The sequence below is a fragment of the Canis lupus genome, chromosome 2, assembly GCF_048164855.1.
Source record: "Canis lupus baileyi chromosome 2, mCanLup2.hap1, whole genome shotgun sequence".
NCBI classification, from domain to species: Eukaryota; Metazoa; Chordata; class Mammalia; order Carnivora; family Canidae; genus Canis; species Canis lupus.
This window is the reverse complement of record NC_132839.1, coordinates 31,217,835-31,237,771: the sequence shown is the minus strand read 5'-3', so window position 1 is coordinate 31,237,771 and position 19,937 is coordinate 31,217,835. Positions and strand designations below refer to the sequence as shown.

The 19,937-nt window shown below is 41.3% G+C and overlaps 1 protein-coding gene across 2 annotated transcripts in view; it reads left to right on the top strand.

The window, feature by feature from the left end:
- The window catches only part of IQGAP2 (IQ motif containing GTPase activating protein 2), a 287,229-nt gene that overhangs the window by 24,906 nt on the left and 242,386 nt on the right, over positions 1-19,937 (top strand). The gene's annotated exons all lie outside the window — the stretch shown is intronic.

The window sequence follows — 19,937 nt, the reverse complement described above, 5'->3', positions numbered from 1 at the left end:
TCTGTACAAATTCCATACTAATAATGAAATAGCAGAAGAAAATTAAAACAATCTCATTTACAGTTACACAAGGAACCAAGGGGGGAGAAAAGAATAAAATATCTAGGAATAAAGTTGGAAAGACCTGTACTTGGAAAGCTATAAAATATTGATGAAAGAAATTGAAGACACAGACATGAAAGATAAGATACACCATACTCATGAATTGGAAGAATTAATATTTTTTTATTTTTAAAAAGATTTTATTTGAGAGAGAGAGAGAGAACCAGCAGAGGGAGGGGCAGAGGGCGAAGCAGGCCCCCTGCTGATCCCAGAACCCTGGGATCATGACCCCAGCCAAAGCAGACACTTAACTGACTGAGCCACCCAGGCAACCCGGAAGAATTAATATTGTTAAAATGTCCAGTCTACCTAAAGGAATCTACAGATTCAATGTAATCCCTATTCAAAATACAAATAGCACTTTCCACAGAACCGTAACAAATTATACTAAGACTTGTACAGAACTACAGAAATTGAATAGCCAAAGCAATCTTGAGAAAAAACAAAGATGGAGGTATCACAGTCTCAGATTTCAAGATATACCACAAAGCTAGAGTAATCAAAAAGGTATTGGTACTGGCACAAAAAATACATACATCAATGGAACAGAGATCCCAGAAATAAACCCATGTTTATAGGGTCAATCTAGGACAAAGGAGGCAAGAATATATAATGGAGAAAAGAAAGTCTCCAATAAATGGTGCTGGGGAAACTGGACCTTCTTGTACCATACACAAACATAAACTGACCTAATGTGAGACCTGAAACCATAAAAATCCTATAAGAGAATACAGGCAGTAATTTCTTTGGCATCAGCCTTAGCAACATTTTTCTAGATTTGCATCCTCAGGCAAGAGAGATAAAAGCAAAAATAAATTACTGGGACTACACCAAAGTAAGTAGCCTTCTGCACAGCAAAGGAAACTATCCACAAGGTAGAAAGACAACCTACTGAATGAAAGAAGGCATTTGCAAATGCTATATCTGATAAGGGGTTAATATAAAAAATATGTACAGAATTGATACTACAACTCAACACCAAAAAAATCCAATTTAAAAATGGGTAGAGGAGGGTTGCCTGCGTGGCTCAGAAGTTGAGCATCTGCCTTTGGCTCAGGATGGGGTCCAGGGATTGAGTCCTGCATCAGGCTCCCCACAGGGAGCCTGCTTCTTCCTCTGGCTATGTCTCTGCCTCTCTCGCTGTATCTCTCATAAATGAATGAATGAATGAATGAATGAAATCTTTAAAAAAAAAACTGAGCAGAGTACCTAAATAGACATTTTTCTAAAGAAGACCTACATATGGCCAACAGACACAATAAAACATGGTCAGCAACACTAACCATCAGGGAAATGCAAATCTAAACCACAGTGAGCTCTCACTTCACGCCAGTCAGAATGGCTAGTATAAAAAAATACAAGAAATAACAAGTGTTGACAAGAATGTAGAAGAACAAGGAACCCTTGTGTACTTGGTGAGAATGTAAAGTGGTGCAGCCACTGTGGAAAGTAGTAAGGAGGTTCCTCAAGAAATTAAAAATAGAAATATGATATGACTCAGTAATTTGACTACTATTAACCCAAAGAAAATGAAAACACTAATTGGAAAATACATATACACCCCTGTATTTGTTGCAGCCTTATTTACAGTAGCCAAGATATGGAAGCAACTTCTATCTACTGATAGATGAATGGATAAAGAAGTAGTTAAAAAAAAAAAGGTAGTGTGTGCACATACACATGCACACTCACACATATACATAAGATGGAATATTACTGAGCCATAAAAAAGGATGAGATCATTTGTAACAGCATGGATAGACCTAGATGCTGTTATACTAAGTGAAAGAAATCACAGGTGATTTCACTTATATATGGAATCTAAAAAAACCAAACAGATTCATAAATACGGAGAACAAACTGCTGGTGGCCAATGGGGAGGGGGTTGGGCAAAATGGGTGAAGAGGAGTGAGGGGTATAGGCTTCCAGTTATGGAATGAGTAAGTCACAGGGATAAAAGGTACAGCACAGGGAATACAGTCACGGGTACTGTGATAGTATTGTATGGTGACAGATGGCAGCTACACTTGGGGTGAGCGCAGTATAGTGTATGGAGTGTTGAGTCACTGTTGGTACACTTAACGTATCATCGTGTATTAACTATACCTGAATTAAAAAAATAATGAAAATAGTTGAAGTAAATAGAAAAATTGAAGTTAACCTAAGAGCTTGACAGTTGGGGAGTGGTTTAATTTATAAAATATGTGTATTCACCATACCGTGAAGCCTTTAAGAAGAATGATTGTAGCTCTATATGGAGAGACATGGAAATATGTCCATCTATTAAGTGAAAATACTATTTGCAGAAAGACGTCTGCAATGATTCTTTAACATTTTAATAGAACCTAGTCATATCTATGAAATTTTAGGAAACATCTTAAAGGAGTGCCCAATGGTTAGTGAGCATTTCTTATAGGGAACAGAATATGATTTGGTTGGGTCTTTTGTGTGAACAAAAGGGAACTCACTTCCTACTCTCTAGTTCTGTGCTATTTAAATTTTACAGTGAATTTAGTATTTCTGTTGTGCTCTTAGTTGCTATGTGAGATTTTAACTTTTTTTTTTTTTTTAAGATTTATTTATTCACTTTAGAGACAGAGAGACAGTGAGCACAAGTGAGAGGGGCAGAGGGTGGGGGAGAGAGAATCTTTAGCAGATTCCGTGTTGAACTCGAAGCCTGACACGGGGCTTAATCCCATGATCCTGAGATCATGGTCTGAGCCAAATTCAAGACTCAGACGTCCATCTGATTGTGCCAGCCAGATACCCTGCGATTTTAACTTTTAAAATGTTGTAAAGTTGACTTGGTAAACATGTGAGTCAAGAGAGAGGATTGCTTGCTTCTGCTGTTACATCTTTCCTTCTGTGTCTTTTATGCTATGAGCCGCTGCAGTAGATGTGCCGTTTGCACAGGTAGGAAGTAGTCTTCTTAGAGTGCATCGTAGTTGCCAGAGAGATTTAAGAAAACCTGTCTTTTGGTTGTTGATTAGCTTTGGTTTCTCTTTTCTGTTCTAAACCGAAAAGTCTCCTCAATGGCCATGCAGTTCCTGAAATGCAGGACGGTTCCAAGTGACCTTTCCATAAAGGCTTTAGTAGAAGTTAAGGGTAGACATACTTAGGGTGGGTTGAATCATTTAAGCTTGTATTATCTCTTAAATGAAATTAACTATATTCATAAAATCAAATTAGGGAAATTCAGTAGCAATAGAAAAGATTTATAGCTTTAATAAGACTTTAACTGGTTTATTTCTGAGCTTCTCTTCTGGGGTTGGTTTTTTTGAGCATCACATATTCCTCAAACTAATAGAATGGAGTGGAAGCACAAATATAGATCCAGATCTATGTTTTAAAGGTATAAGCCCTCTATTTATTTCTTGTCTTGCACACAACCCAATCATACCTTATTTTTTAGTGATACTATTTAAAATAATATTACAGTGAGAGCTGATAAGAGGGACTTAACCAATGCAGTAACTTGGCTGTGTCCTGGCTTGGCAGATGCTCTTATGGCATTTACCACTGAGTAGGATAGACAGAAACATAAAATAAGAGGTGATGAGAGGACTGGCTTACAATATGGGGCTGGATAGTTTGTTTGCCCCTTCCAATCCACCATACTCTGTGCCCTAAGAATTAGGCAGGCTGTTATGGATGGTCCATGGGCTCCCATGTTGCTCTGGCTTTTGGGAGATAAGGCTGGGTGTTTATTTTCCTTGCTTCCGGGTTCCCCAGATTGTTGGTTAGAGGTGTTCCTGGTTTCCTCTGCTGAAAGACAAAACTCCTGTCAGATGGCCCTCTTCTGCTTTTGCTGCACTTAAGTTCTTGATGCAACTGCTTTTGTCATCCTGTCCCTTCAGACCTAACAGAGGTGATGGCACTCTGCTGTGGCTAGCTCCTGGGGATCTCAGATCCTTGCTAGTTTCCTTCACCTTGTTCATGCCTTTGTAAACTCTTTTACCCTGTAAATGAGCACCAATTCTTTCCTGAATAACTAGATAATGTCCTAAGTGAAAAAGTTGAGACTTAGAGATCGGTGAATCTCAGAACTGGGATTAGAATCCAGTCTGTTGGGACGCCTGGGTGGCTCAGTGGTTGAGCGCCTGCCTTTGGCTCAGGTTGTGATCCCAGGATCTGGGATCGAGTCCTGCATCAGGCTCCCTGCAGGGAGCCTGCTTCTCCCTCTGCCTGTGTCTCTGCTTCTCTCTGTGTGTCTCTCATGAATAAATGAATAAAATAATCTTAAAAAAAAAAGAATCCAGTCTGTTTTGCATCCACGCTTGATTGATAAACTCGGTGTTTCACTATTTGCCTGTAGTGACCAAGAAATTTCTCATTGTTGCCTTGAAATGAAAGAGAAACCTGAGGGGAGTTTGCCACCTGGTAGATGTGACCCTTGTTCAGGAGGCTAAAAACAAACTAACTTATACGCATTTGAATAAGCAACCTACTTCAGCTTCTGTAGTTGAGAGTTTTGTGTTGCTTTCTTTTGGACTGGCCATCAGAATCATTTTATCATTCAGGAAGGGGAGTAAAACCTAAAATAATGTTCGGATTTGCCACTTAATTTTCTAGGCTTGGCTCGGGTTGACTATTGGTTGTTTGCAAACATCTGATCCCACCTTTCCGGACCAAGTTTCAGGACATGTAAAAGAAATGCATAATTGAGTTAATGGTCATTCCAAAAGAGACATCTAAAAATGTGCTCATTAAGGGCAGCCAAGTTGGAATGAACATCAAACTTCTCGGGCAGCTATTTTGAAAGATAAAATATTTATTTCTGTGTGTGATTTCTTGACTCAGAAATACCAGAATGTAATTATGTTACCTGAGACTCCTCTCATTGCATCCTGACTCTATATCCACTTACTTGACCTGCAGAGGAACTTTAGGCCAACTAGGAAGACCATGCTTGAGGGCAGGGCGCTCATTATTGCCTTATAAAGAGAGCACTCTTTGAGACAACTTAGCCTAATGGCTAAGAACTGGGTCATTGAGGCAGACTGTGCAGGTGCTAGTCTGGATTCCACAAATCCCTGCTCGGTGCTGTGGGGCACTGTGCCTCGGGATGAAGTTCTGGAATATAGGTGAGGTCTGGAGCCGATGACCAAGAAAGAATTCTTGAGATGTCTTTGGTGCAGAATGGTGGTTTTATTAAAGCGGGGGACAGGAGCCATGGGCAGGAAGAGCTGCTGTCCTGAGCCTGGGAGAGGGGAGGGGTTTGAGGATAGCGTCCTCTCTAAGGAGTTTTCAGGACCTTGAGGGGCAGCTATTGTTAGGAAAAGGTCACTTACCACCGTCTAATGAGACCTGAGTCATGACACCCTACAGATGTACATCCGTGGGCCACGTGCTTGGAGGATGATTGCCAACGTGTATCTTGGGGGGGGGTAGAGATAAAGGGGATTTCTAAAGGAATTTTTATATGTTAAATAGACGTACAGGCTCCTGGGGGTTGGGCTAAGCTTGCCTTCTTGCCCTTAGCAAAGTCTGAACATCGAGGCAGTTGAGTCCGTAGAGGACTGTCCCTCTGCCTGTTTCAAGGACTCATCAGTGTGCTCTGTCCTCAGCTAGTCCTCTGGTTCCCCATCACCTTGGTATCCTTATTTGATAAGTAGAAATAATAGTAGCTACCTTATAGTTTTTGTGAGGATTAAATTATATAAAGGGCTTAGGAGAATGTCTAACACAATTACAAATGCTAAATCATGGTTAGCATGTTGGGTTTTTTGTTTCTTTCTGATCATCATCACCATCTGTAGTGCAGATCCCATTGATTCTTCTGTCCTTTGTGTAAGTGACTTTCCTTCCTAGACCTTGTCCATCAAACTTCATTGACCTTCTTCTTGGAAAGAAAAAGAAATTAACTCCCTATAGGTCCTACGTTTGAAGAGGTTGTATCTAAATCATCAAATAGGAGCAAAAGAACCAAAGGAGAAAGAAGAATGAGGAAGCTGGTGGGAAAGTGAGCACACTGGGAAGAGAAGGCACACCTCTAACAATGCTGTTTTGGGGTTTTTTTTGTTTTGGTTTTTAAGAAGCCAGTATTTAGGATACAGGCACACGTGTGGAGTGGTTTCTACTGTGTCTGTTGTTAACAAGCCAGGCACCCTTTGTGCCTCTGTTTTCAGCTTGCAAAGTGTTGTTAATATCTGTTACTTCCCTACCTTCTGGTTAACTTGGTGGACCTGTTGCAGACAAGCATCCCTCTTGCATCAGAAGTGTAGTAGGTATCAAAATTAAAGGAATTTTGCTTTAAAAAAATAAGCATGAGAAACCCCGTGTGCCATAAACTAAGAAGGCATTCAAAGCCTGAGTGTTGAGTAGCAGTGGGAGCAGGATGGCACATGGGAAATGAAGTTTGGGCCTAGGTTGAGTGGGGAAATGACACCCAGCTCTCCCTGTATTAACTCTAGGAATCAGAAAGAGCTGTTTTGCCCACAAAATGGGGAGTGGAAAAACTGCCCACTGGCTAGGGAATTGCCATGGGGAAAGAGACAAATCAGCAAAAAAATGGGACCTAAAGCTGCATCACTCACAGATGAGGTAGTGGAATTCCTACCTGTGTGACCTGAGCCTCTCCATCTCAGACAACACAAAACTGTCTAAAGCCAGTGGGGAAAGCTAAGGGAGCTATAAAAAGGGTTTGGGCTATAAGGCCCTCAATGACACTATATCTACTCTACCTCTCAAATTTTCTGTAGGGGATGTTGTCATTTTCTTCTTCCCACCCTTCCAATTAAAATAAAAATGTATGTTATGATTTATTACAAGAACTCTTTCTTAACTTCCAATAGCCTGATCTCATTTCCTTAAATGAAAATAGTATTGCAGTAAAACTAGGTTACAACCTTTATAGTCTTGGTTCTAATACAAGCCTATAGATTGACTTATCCCCCTGAATAGTTCCAGTAATGCATGAGTGAATTATGTGCGTGCTGTGTGTGTGGAACGGGGAGAGGAAGGAATGGGAGTCTTCTCTCATTCAGAGTAAACAGGCATTTTTAGAGGAACAGGACAGGTCTGAGAGCACACTTGGCCACTTGTGCTACCTTTGCTTGGGATGAAGAGGTTAAACACTGGGTGTGTGAACCTGTCTCCTCACTTACTGAGTCAACTCAGCCACAATACCTCCCCACTTCTTTTTTTTTTTCTCTTCTAAGTTTAGAGGCATCTAACAATTCCTATTCCCAAACAGGAATAAAGGACAAATTCATTCTGCTTTAATCTATAGAGATGTACTGAAAGCTTAAATAAACCATGTCCTGGTTGAAAATTTTTTCTGGAAGAGGCTGTACAATAGGAATGCCACAGTTTATCGTGAGAAAACATAATCAAGTTAATAATTTCTGGAGTTTTAAATCCTCATTAGAACCTCCTTTCTTTCTTTCTTTCTTTCTTTCTTTCTTTCTTTCTTTCTTTCTTTCTTTCTTTCTTTCTTTCTTTTTTCTTTTTTTTTTTTTTTTACCTCATTTCAATATAATAGTTACCTGACACATAAAATAGATGGAAGCAGAGGTTATGGTAGATGTGCAAACTAAAGCTCAACATTGTCCCCTTGTACATATACAAAGGGGTGCTGCCTCTACTTGGAAGGATAAAGAGAATGCTCGGAACTTATATAACACTAAAGAGCGTGTGGGCTGTATGCTGGAGTGTGTAGAGAATGAGCTTGCTCAGTTTTATCAAAATTGGAGTAATTCTCCAAACTGGAGTAATTCTACCTTCTAAAAGTTTTGAATAACTTGAGTGAAGAACAGACTTGGAGCATCCAACATCAAACCAGCCCATCTCTGAAAAAAAACATGTATGAAAACAGATGGAATGAGATATCCATCCCATTTATGGGATAAGTGGGTCAAGTGCCTCGAGTCATATGCTTCCCAGGAGTGACACCCCCCACTGGTTCTCCATGTACACTACCTGCACACGTGCAGCAAAGTGTGAGCCAAGCTGAGTCAGCATCTGAGACCTGGACACTGGGAAACCCAGGGCTGGCAGTGTGCAGGCCCATGCAGCCCACATGGTACATGTGACACATCTGCTTGCAGTGCCAGCCTTACTAAGTTTGGAGGTGGTGACTCCTGTTTTATATACTGAACCACAGATGAGTTGGGGAATAGAATAGCATGGTGGATGATTTCTGTGAGACTGAAATGACACAACTCATGCTTACTGACCTTGAAGCTGTGCCTTGGGTGCTTATCTTCATGCCTGGTTCTTTCCATGTGTTTACTTTCTTCTGCATTTAGGGCTATTTTCTATGATTAATAAGTCATTAATACATGATTTGGGAAACCTAGGAGTATGTGGATGTCCAGAGAGGGCTGGGAGAGGCAGGTGTGCATCTCCTGAAGGCAGTGTGCCTGGTGAGTCGGGCCTGCTGCTAGGCTCTGCTTCCCACGTGTCAGCCGTGATCTTGGACAAATGATTCAGCTGTTCCAACTCTCTGTTTTCACATCTGTAAAATGTCACAGAATCATTGTGGGATGAATGCAGTAATGCTAGTGCCAGAAGAAACTGCCATGTGAGCACTCAAGGGACAGTGGAAGGGTGAGTGTGATAGAGCCAAAGCTTCACCAGCTACTCCCACCAGCCCCTCTTTCGGTTCCTCTCCTGAGTCCTGTTGCAGGGCTTCCGTAGGCTGTCATTCACAGCCTTCTTTATTGCCTTTCTGGACTTCTTCTTTCTGCCCTTCATCATCTTCTAGATATCTCTTATTCTTTCTAGCATGATCACGACAGAGAAGAGAGGGCTGGGTCAGGGAGGATTTGGAGCTGCCCAAGACCATTGCAGAGGAATCCACCGTGGAGGGCAGAACACCACGTGGTGCTGCTTAGGGCTCTCTGACTTGTGGAGGCATCAGGATGGCCGTGGATGGCAGGCCCAGAGAGGGAGTGGGAAGCACGGCTTTTGAAGGGCAGATCTAAAACTGTTTCCTTAATCTCCATCCCCACCTCCCATGGATGCAATTCTGAATATGTTCCAAGGGAATGAAAATCCTTGTTGACTAAATGCCAGTGAAATGCCGGTGAACTGGCAAAATAAGGAACTTGGCTTGAGTATTTAATAGTAATTACAGTAATTTATGTCGCTGCTTTAACAACTGACGCCCAGTGAACTCTATATGATTCTCTCACAATTATGTGTGTTATTAGATGTGCCAGGTTAGAAGAGCTTTTATCAATAGAATGAAACTCTGTCCCGCTCTTGGATTATGAGCTCTCATGTGGTCTTCTCGCTGTCATCAAACAACTGTACTCCTTTCAGCCACACAGCTTCCAAGCAGCTGTAGAGCGTCTGGATGATGTCCCGATCCTCTCGAGAGATTCAGAGACCTTTGCCAGAGTGAGGAGGGGGAGGGTGGAGACCCCGAAGCCTAAGGAAGGGGGCAGAAGACGGAGCATAAGACTGCACCTTAAAGTGCATGTGTACCTCATTATTTTTTTTTTTTATAAAGATTTTACTTATTCATTCGTGAGAGACACAGAGAGAGTGAGGCAGAGACGTAGGCAGAGGGAGAAGCAGGTTCCCTGCAGGGAGCCCGAAGTGGGACTCGATCCCAGGACTCCAGGATTACGCCCTGGGCCGAAGGCAGGCACTCAACCTCTGAGCCCCCCAGGTGCCCCACTTCACTCATTCTTCTTAATTGACTCCTCTAGTTGAGTTTCCGCATGGAACTTTCTCTCCTCTTCTTCATATCTGACTTCCAACACTTGTAATCTAGAAAAAGTGGCCCTGATGAATCCCACTACTGAGTAATCTTTTCTCTTCCCCTAGACTTTTCTGTTCTTTGTCCTATAATTAACTTGACCTTCTCCCAAAGGAGCTTTCTAATACTGCTCCAACATTAAATACACATTTCGTTAGATTGGAAACTCCGAGGGGCATGGTGTCCTTTCTCCCACCCATTCGATCCCTTCTCTCTACCCCGGGTGCACTGGAACTATTTAGCCATTAGAGACTTTGCCACATACCAAAAGAAACACATTCTGTTGTTGCTGTATTTAAATTGGTTTTAATTACAAGGCATTTAGGAAGGCATTTTAGGACTCTGCATCTCCATAATTCTCTGTCAGCATTTTGCACCTAGCAGGCCAATAGTAAGTTTCTATCTTCACTTAGCCTCAAAATCATGGACACGTGTGCTGCACAAATGCTAGCGGGGTTCTCATGTCTGGGGTAGAAACAGTGACTTAATTCTGAAATTGTATTCAAATCCTCTAAGGAGCTAGTGGCTGACACATGCTTTGGCTGTCTCCTCTGATGTGCAGGAGACATGTGGTGCAATTTATGTACAGTACCATAGTCCGGTCCGCAGCCAAGAAAGCCATGCTGAGGGAGATCAGTTATTAATTTAAGTCTGAAGTGGAAGAGTATGAATTATATTTGACGTGGTTGCTGTTCTGGCTGTTGTAGGAAGCTTTTCAATTCTAGACTAAAGAAACATCATATCTGAAGACCTTGATATCATTTATTGTGCTCATAAGAACATTCACTTTTCTAAAGTTGGGACCTTGCACTGTGTGTTAGAACAAAAAGCACACAACAAGCCAAAACCAAAATATTTTCAGCTTTGTTGCCCAAGTGGGGTAAATTCTTTCCCACAAGAGAGCCGTTCCCAGGGTATTTTATACACTTCTCAAGAAGTTTACAAAATCGTGGTTTGTATACATTCTCTTCAGCCTGCAGACTTGACGTTAGCTTCACCCACTCTTGCCAACTCAACTCCCTTCCCACATCAGCCGTTCCACTTCCTCCTACTGCTCCCTGTACTGTTGACATAAAGGAATAAAAATATGTTTGCTCTAACAGAATAGGGTACCTCCAAAAGTTTGATTAAAACTAAACATATGCCGGGGTGGCTCAGCAGTTGAGTGTCTGCCTTGGGCTCAGGGCGTGATCCTGGGGTCCTGAGATCCGGCTCCCCACAGGGAGCCTGCTTCTCCCTCTGCCTGTGTCTCTGCCTCTCCCTTGTGTCTCTCATGAATAAATAAAATCTTAAAAAAAAAAAACTAAAAAACTAAACATAAGCCAAGAGGTTTTTTTTTTTAATATTTATCCATTTATTCATGAGAGAGGCAGAGACATAGGCAGAGGGAGATGCAGTGTCTTCACAAGAGCCAGACATGGGACTCGATCCCGGATCCCAAGATCATGACCTGAGCTAAAGGCAGCTGCCCAACCACTGAGCCACTCAGGCATCCCAAGAGTTCCCAAAATCTTTTTAGAGAAGTAGAAGGAATTTATATTTGTCCATCTATCTGTTAGGGCTGTTGCAGTTGTATGAGATAATTTTTGTGATAATGCTTTATAAATGAATAGGACTTTTATGAAACAAAAGAGCCCGACTTACTTGGTTCAAGTCCTGCTATTTGATATTGACGCTGTATGTGGTGGTACGTGATTTCTCACAAGTCTGGTCTCCCACAAACCCAAAATGTGTGAAATGATGGTGATTTCCATTGCTTTCCTCAAAAACAAAATTTTTGATCAAGATCCCTAGCCTAAATTGCATTAGCCCCAAAATCAAGTTGAAATGTATTCTTGATCATGACTGTATTGTCAAAATATCTCCATTTGCATGGTACGATCCATTTGAGAGCTGAATTTTTGGCATAGTTTAAAAAATTGACTGTCCTAAATCATGTGTTAATTCACACTCACTTACAAACAGCATATGCTTGCATTAATAGTGCCCTTCTGTTCTACATCATAGCCTTCTAATTGAGTCTGTCATGTTAAACTTGTCTTATACGTTTAGATTGAAAGTCAGCTCCTTAGTATATTGCTAGAATAGTGGAATGCTTCCACTTTTTTTCTCTTTAATTAAACAAACTTGCCTTTACGTAAAGTGGCATATTAGGGGACTTTCTGGTGCTGAGCCATTTCCACCTCCACCATCTGAAGTCACAAAATGAGTTGTCTGTTGCCTGTTGGCTTCCTTTTTCTTCCCCCGTACCATGCTCTACTTCATCCTGTTCATTCTGTTGCCAAATTCTGCCCTTGCAAAGCATCACTACGTTTTTCTTTCTTCTAATTCAGACTTGTAAGGTTTCATGTCACAGAGGCGTGTTGGAGCCTTCTCTTCATTCTGCAGATGAGGTCCCCTTCCGTTCATTTCACTTCACTTTGGTCTTAACCCTCCCTGTTCAGGGTGATCAGCTTGTCACACCCAAGCGTTTAGGCACATAAGGCCCTCAGAATATCGTGGCATTATTTGTCTCCCTCTCTGCTGTCCTTGAGCTTCCATAATCTTTTTTCCTCATTAAGCTGTTAATAATCATTGCACATTTTCAATGACAGATCCTTCTCTAGAAGTTCAAATGGAGCAATTAGTGCATGGAAGGCATGCTTCATAATGGAACTGGCATCCTTGTATTTTCTTATTTTTCTGTAACTGAACATTAAAACACATTTAATCTTTTGTTATTAAAGTAATATACATCAGGGACGCCTGGGTGGCTCAGCTGTTGGGCATCTGCCTACCAGCTCAGGGCGTGATCCTGGTGTGCTGGGAACGGGTCCCACGTAGGGCTCTGTGCATAGAGCCTGCTTCTCCCTCTGCCTGTGTCTCTGCCTCTCTCTCTATGTTTCTCATGAATAAATAAATAAAATCTTTTTTTTTAATAATATACATCAGTGGTATAGAGTATCTGGAAAATGTGTATTATTTGAAAAAGTTAAAAATCTCTAGTGTACTCCTTTTAAAAACAAGTGCTTTAACATTTGGTATTTCCTTCTAGGCATTTTTCCCCTTCATTGTAGTACATATAATAACATAACCTTGAATGATTATTAAGAAGATACACCCACTACGTATATATGTTCAGTATGTGTATACATTGTGGAATTCAAATTTTGCTTTTTTCAAATATATATAATTTCAAATACATTGAATTTGCAAGTTATATAGAGATACACACTAAAGCCCCTGAGCAAGAGGAAAAACATTTTTTTTGAGGAAAATTGAGTATAATGAATTACCCTTGAAAAACTCGCTGATTATCTATTACCTTTATTATACACATCTATACATTTTATGACTTCCTTATTTAATAATTGGTTATATTATAGTTTAACTGTAACATAATTTTAAGTATATGTGTTTTTTTTTAAAGTATTCATACAGCAGCTTCATGGGGTAGGTAGCATTATTCCCATTCTACAGATGATAAAACTGAGTGTCTAGCAAACTGATCTATAACTGAACATGGCAATATTACGGGCACATTTAAGCCCAAAGCCACTTCCCTTTCCACTCAGGCACACCTTTTTATCAAATGTTTTTGTCAGTGTAGTCAGAAATTCACCTTTTTTGGGGGACGGGGGAGAGAAGTAGAATAAAGGAGGGCCCCGAGATAAAAATGTTTAATTTTCTCAAATGTTTTCTCAGGATTTGTTGATCATATGACTTTGCTTATCATGTGATGTATCACGTAAGTAGTGTCACTGTCACTTTTTATTTTGCTCTTGTTACTGCTACGTTCCTGGTAAGTCTAACTTAGCAATGCTGAATATTAATATTTTTTCCTTTGCTGAACTACATTTGAGATTACTACATCTTTGAGAGGTAAGCCTCTGATTTTAGTTTCTTTTTTTTTTTATTATGTTTATTTATTCATGAGAGACAGAGAGATGCAGAGACACAACACAGGCAGAGGGAGAAGCAGGCTCCCTGCCAGGAGTCATTGTGGGATTCGATCCTGGGACCCTGGGATCATGCCCTGAGCCAAAGGCAGATGCTCAACCACTGAGCCACCCAGGCACCTAATTTTACTTTCTATACTTTCTCAAGATAGCATTAATTTATGTGGTTTACAGTAGGAAAATCAAAGTCATATAAATCTGCCGATAAGTAACACCCTCAGAAAAACTTAAGCACTGCTGGGTTGGTCACCAAACACATGCAAGGAGTCAGTGACTTTGTGGGATAGTAGAAGGATCAGAACTTTGGAATCCAAGTTGTTGGGAATCCCAGTTCTGCCATTTACATGTCTTTATGATACTTGGATTACCTAAACTGGAATAACCGAACCTCCCTGAGTTTATTTCCCACTAAAGAAGTAAAGATTCAAATTCCTATCTTAAAGGGGGGTTGTAGGGACTAAGAGATAATGTATGTAATAACTGGCACATACAAAGTGCTTATTAAGTGTTAATGTCTTCCGCCTGCTACTTTTCATGTATTGTTATAAAGAGCTTATACTGATGAGGGAAATAAGATCTATGCCCATGAAACATGCAGGGAAAACACCTTACTCAAAACCAAAAGGCTGTTTTGTTTTCTTACATTGAGTCTTGAACTATTTGTGATTGGTTACTTTCTCCTAATAGTCAAAGAAAAATTAGATGAAGACTCAGTATTCTATTGTCTTCAAAGGCTCAAACAGTTTTGTAGGGAATCTCTGATATTCTGGTTTATTTGAGGTAGTTTTTCAGAGGATGGGGACAGAGTGTTAGCAGTGACTTGCTACTCCCTGAGAACAGCCCAGGGAACTATCATTATATAACCTGCTAAGTCTGTGTAACAATAGTAAAATATCATAATTCCCATGCGGTATTAAAGTTACAGTAAGTTGGGGACCCCTGGGTGGCTCAGCGGTTGAGCGCCTGCCTTTTGCTCGGGGCATGATCCTGGAGACCTGGGATCGAGTCCCACATCGGGCTCCCTGCATGGAGCCTGCTGCTCCCTCTGCCTGTGTCTCTGCCTCTCTCTCTCTGTGTGTGTCTCTCATGAATAAATAAATAAAATCTTTAAAAAAATAAAGTTATAGTAAGGGGCACCTGGGTGGCTCAGTCAATTAAGCATCAGACTCTTGGTTTCAGCTTGGGTCATGATCTTGGGGTCCTGGGATTGAGCCCTGGGTTAGGCTCTGCCCACAGCATGGACCTTGCTTGGGATTTTCTCTGTCTCCCTCTGCCCCTCCTCCTGCTCGTGCGCTTTCTCTCTCTTTCTAAAAATAGATTAAAAAATAAAATCTTTTTGGGTGCCTGGGTGGCTCAGCGGGTGAGCATCTGCCTTCAGCTCTGGGCATGATCCCGGGGTCCTGGGATGGAGTCCTGCATCGGGATGGAGTCCTGCATTGGGTCCCCTATGGGGAGCCTGCTTCTCCCTCTACCTATGTCTCTGCCTATGTCTCTGCCTCTTTCTCTCTCTCTCTCTCTCTCTCGAATAAATAAATAAAATCTTTAAAAATAAATAAAATCTTTTTAAAAAATTTACAGTAAATAATCTCTATCTATAGCAAACAGAATAATTTTAGGACTTGTTCTAAATGCTCCACATAATTTGGAGCATTTTGCACTGGCCATCTTAAGCATAAAAAGTTCATACCTAAGTAGAGATGAGTTGAATTCCTTTCTCTTCTTTTAAAAATAGTAGAAGCTCATCCAGACAAAAGGTTTTACAATTCCTTCTGTAATTTTAACTGTTGGAGCTAAAATTTTTAAATTGGCCTTGGAAACTTGACAGTCCTTTATTCCTTTCTGAGATCTGTATAAGGATGATGGAATGTGTAGGAGCAGGCAGTGAACAAATGGAATTTTACTTGTGCCTACTTGGAAGCAAAGTAAGTGGTTTTTGATCTTCAGATATTTTTTTAAATAATAATTAAGAAATCCCAAATCTAAGAATCACTGCTTTTAAGTTCTTAGCACTTAAGTCAAGCAAAGTCTTAGATCCCTCCCATCTCAGCCTGCAAGGTGGACCTTAATAATCTCTGGCTTGCTTTGAATTTGTAGATTATTTTAAAAAAATAAAACATTCTTCAGATTTGCACAGTGGACCAAAATTAATTTTACTTCCTGTGTGAGATGTAGAAATGAAATTCTGTTCTGAAAAAGGTGTCCTGGGTTTTGGGATTCAGGCCTAATAGAAACCAATGACATTGTAGATGGTCAAGCATTATCACATCTTTGTGGGAAACATCTTTGAAACCTTTTGTATCAAAGTGGGATCAAAGAACCCTCTTTCATATGTAGGTCTGAAAGCAATGTACATTAAAAGCCTATTTGCAGAAGAGGATTAACCATTTTCAAAAAGCCTGAACTGTTTTTTCCTTGAGAAAATATGACAAAGAAGTCTTCTGGACCTTAAGAACCTCACTGGAAATATGACATTGGTGGCCAGAGACTGTAACTCTCAAAAGTAACTTGTGTAGTTTGGGGTGGTTACCTTCTTTCCTCACTAGGAAATTCTCATTTCAATACTGAGCATGAAGATTTAGGGCTTTGCCTTATTCAGGGAAGTGATGGTCTCTTACAACCCTGTCTAACCTGAGTATCCTCTGAAGTTGTGTGTTGCTTTACAGCTATGGACAGTACTTAGAAATGTGTCACAGGGAAGAAATTCCAGGGAAAGTATGGAGGGCGGGCTTTAGAGTTCACCTTCCCTTAGGATCTGCACAGCATGGCTGTGTTACCATCAGGGCATTAGATTTAGTAGGACTAAACCTGTAAAGGACACGGCATCTCTGCTTGTGAGCCCAAAGGTTCTTTAGACTACCTGAGAATCTGCGTTGGATTGCTAACAACTTCAACCTCAGTTTTGCCTATTTTTCAAAAGAAAATTCAGATTACAGAAGTTGGATCATGTTAAGATCAAGTAGCCGTGAAATGCTTGCTACAGGAAGCTGGTGTGAAGCCAGAATATGTCATGGCTCAAGTTTATTGGGTGTTTTGCCTTAGTGGAAATTTTGGACTTGGGGTTCTCTCATCTTTATATCCAGCCCTTGTCTCTTACCTATTTAAGGGTCTTGGAATCAATTCTCTTCCTTCTAGTTCCTTGGGGCACATAGATCTCTGGTAGCCGTTCTTTAAGTCTCAAGAAAGGGGAGATAACCACTTGGCTATGCTCTTCTGGCTAAAAGCTGATCTCAGATGTTACAGGCTGGTTCAATACACATTTGAACTGAATTACATATTCAGGACTGAGGATTCTCAGGGCTCCTTAAAGAAGTTTTGAGTCACACAGAATAATCACACATATATGAAATGCTAAACTCTGATACGTTTCTATGAACTGATGCTTCATACCATATCTTTAACCTGCTTTTCCTTTAAGGGACATGTTTTAAATAATAGCATTTCATCAAACAGAGATTCCCAATCCTGGTTTTTGTGTTTCTTGCTGACCTTTCCTCCACTGGAGGGAGTATATCCCTACTACCCATCTAAGATCCTGCCGTTACCTCAAACTTTCCGTTAACTATAATGGGCCTTTGTGTCTCATACCTGTCACTCTGTGTCCAGTCCATGGGCCAGACTGGCACAAAGTAGCCCCTCAAATATTTGTTGAAAAAGTGAATGAATTTTAGTACCAAGGAGATGACAGCTTTGCTGCCTGTGTGTGAAGGAGCGAGTAGAGTAGCTGAAATTAAGTGACCACGCAAACTCCTTAATGAATGAGGCACATCTTCAGGCTGCTTTTAGTTGGATTTTGTGGGTATTCTCTAGAACGTGAACTCAAGTTTTCCATCCATCACTAAGAGTTTTACTTCAAAACCTTCTCTACCAACGCTCGTTCTGCTCCTTCCACCTCTGAATAAGCCCTCTAGTGGGATTTCTCTAGAATGTTATTGTGTTAAAATACCATCTTTTAGCCAGTGCCCACTCAGGCATTTTGTGAGTTGCTAATATTTCTGGAAGCTGTTCTCCATGATGTCCTCATGTCTCTTAGGGCTCAAGGTAGCAGGTAAAGATGAACTTGAGAGGAAATCGCAGTCAAGCTGCTTTAAGATAAAGGCAGTTCTGAAAGCACTTACATGATCTGCTCTTGGGTTTAGCCATGACATGTGCCTTTCCTGGCTCCCTCAGATTTAGCAGCAGCAGCACTGCACGGGGCAAAGAGCAGCAGCTGCAGACCTGAGGATGTGGGCCCCAGCCCTGGCTGTGTCAGTGACCTAGTGAGGAACTACATGCCACCCCTTCCCTTAGCATGACCCCTCATTTCTGAAGTTGTAATGTCTGTGTCTCGGGATGATGGAGGACCACACAGTAGCATGGAAGAGTGCTTTCTGGGTGGTGAAGTCATGCTGAAGTAAATTATTTTACCAGTTCCATGATGGCTCTTTCAATGGTGGGGTTATTTTCCATGCCAGTGGTTCTTATTAGAAATTGCTACTTTGTACATGTTCAATAACGCAGAAAAAGTTGCAAGCAACCTCTGTGGTCCAGAAGGATCTCCTTTGGTTGTGATTCAGGCATTCTCACATTCATAACTTAAACATATGCTTTGACCATAGATCATAAAGACAGGAAAGTGAGGCTCAAGTGGATGTGGTTGGAAGGGTAGGGGCCAGATATGCGGTCCCATGGGCCAGGGCAGAGGGAAGAAAGGGATGTGTCAAAGGAAGACCCATGAGGGCAAACTCTGTTTTGATTTGTTCACTGACCTATCCCTGGTACTTTGGCTCATGCCTGGCCTAGAGAATCTATGAATTAAACATCATTTAAGTGAGGTCTCTGGAATGGTACTGTATTTGCCCCATCAGTGACTGTATCCTTATTCATTGTAAGTAGGCAAATCAAACTGCCCACATGGATATTTTAGAGCTCTCATACTAACCACTCCTCATAAGAGATTATTTGTCACATATTTTTATGGAGCATGTAGCCTGTGCAGGACAATGAGCTGGATATTATGAGGACACAGATTTGTCTTCAAGGAGTTTACTATTAAATGAAGCAGTACAGGCGGTGCCAGGAGAGAGCACATTTTGAGTGGGAGCAAGCAGGGAAGACTTAGGGAAGGAAGTCCTTATTGAGTGGAGTCATAAAGATGTGCAGATTCCTATCAGCTGTGGCCCATATGCTGGAACTGCCATTTAAAGCTCTGGTGTGCGTTTGGTTAATTCATAAGTGTAATCTTCTCTTTAGACAGGTGATGTCACAGTTTGAGAGCTCAGCAGCAGCTCTCTTGGACTGGTGGACTCTTATGTGGCTTGTGCAGAGAATAGGGGGTCGAGGCTTAGGGATGAAGTGCTTTTAAGGCTTCTGTTTCCTCCTGTGTAGATTGATAGAGGTGGAAGGAAGGTGACAGTGAGAGGGTCTCCTTTTAACTAGGGCTCCTGCACTCATACATAAAACTTGGGGAGGACGGAGTGATCGTGTGGATTCATACTAGGAGTTATATATTGTTTTTGCTTTAATGTGGCTGAAGTTACTATAAAATGAGAATATCCTGTCAGAAATAGTCTTTTGGCTGAAATTCAAACAAGAAACTGGAAATCATGAGGTGTCTTGGGGATGAAGTGTTAGGAAAAGTGGAGATGGAGGAATAGGTTAGGATATGTGGGCATGTCAGGGACCTTCCAAGAAAACTCGGGATAAGAAAATCAGAATTTGCAAAATATAGTCCTCATGGGATTATGGTCAGCTCACTTCATAAAGGTGGCTTTTCAGCACATGGTTGTGTGTTCGCTGTGTGCAAAGAACCATGATAAATGTGATGGGGGTGCATAGATGAATCAAGGGGCCTTTCTTGTACGGAATCTCCTTTTGTTGAGGGAGATGTGACTGAGCCTCTGTCAGAGTGGTGTAATAAAAGGGTGAACCAGAGTGCTGAGGAAGGTGGGTGGATCCTGGCTTGGCGATCCACAGAATTGTGCTTGAGGAGATGTCACACACAGAAGGTGGGAAAATGGCTCTCCAGGCACAGAGAAAGTGGAGAGCAGGAGCCCTTGAACCTGAAAGGTAGTGGTGTGGTCCTGGAATGCAGCACTGTCTGGAAGGAGTGGCTGGAATGCAGGTTTCATGGTGGCAGGAGTGGGTAAGACTTCGAGAACTTAGTTCTGGAGGAAATGGGGATCCATGGAAGGTTTTGTGAGGGAGGTTAA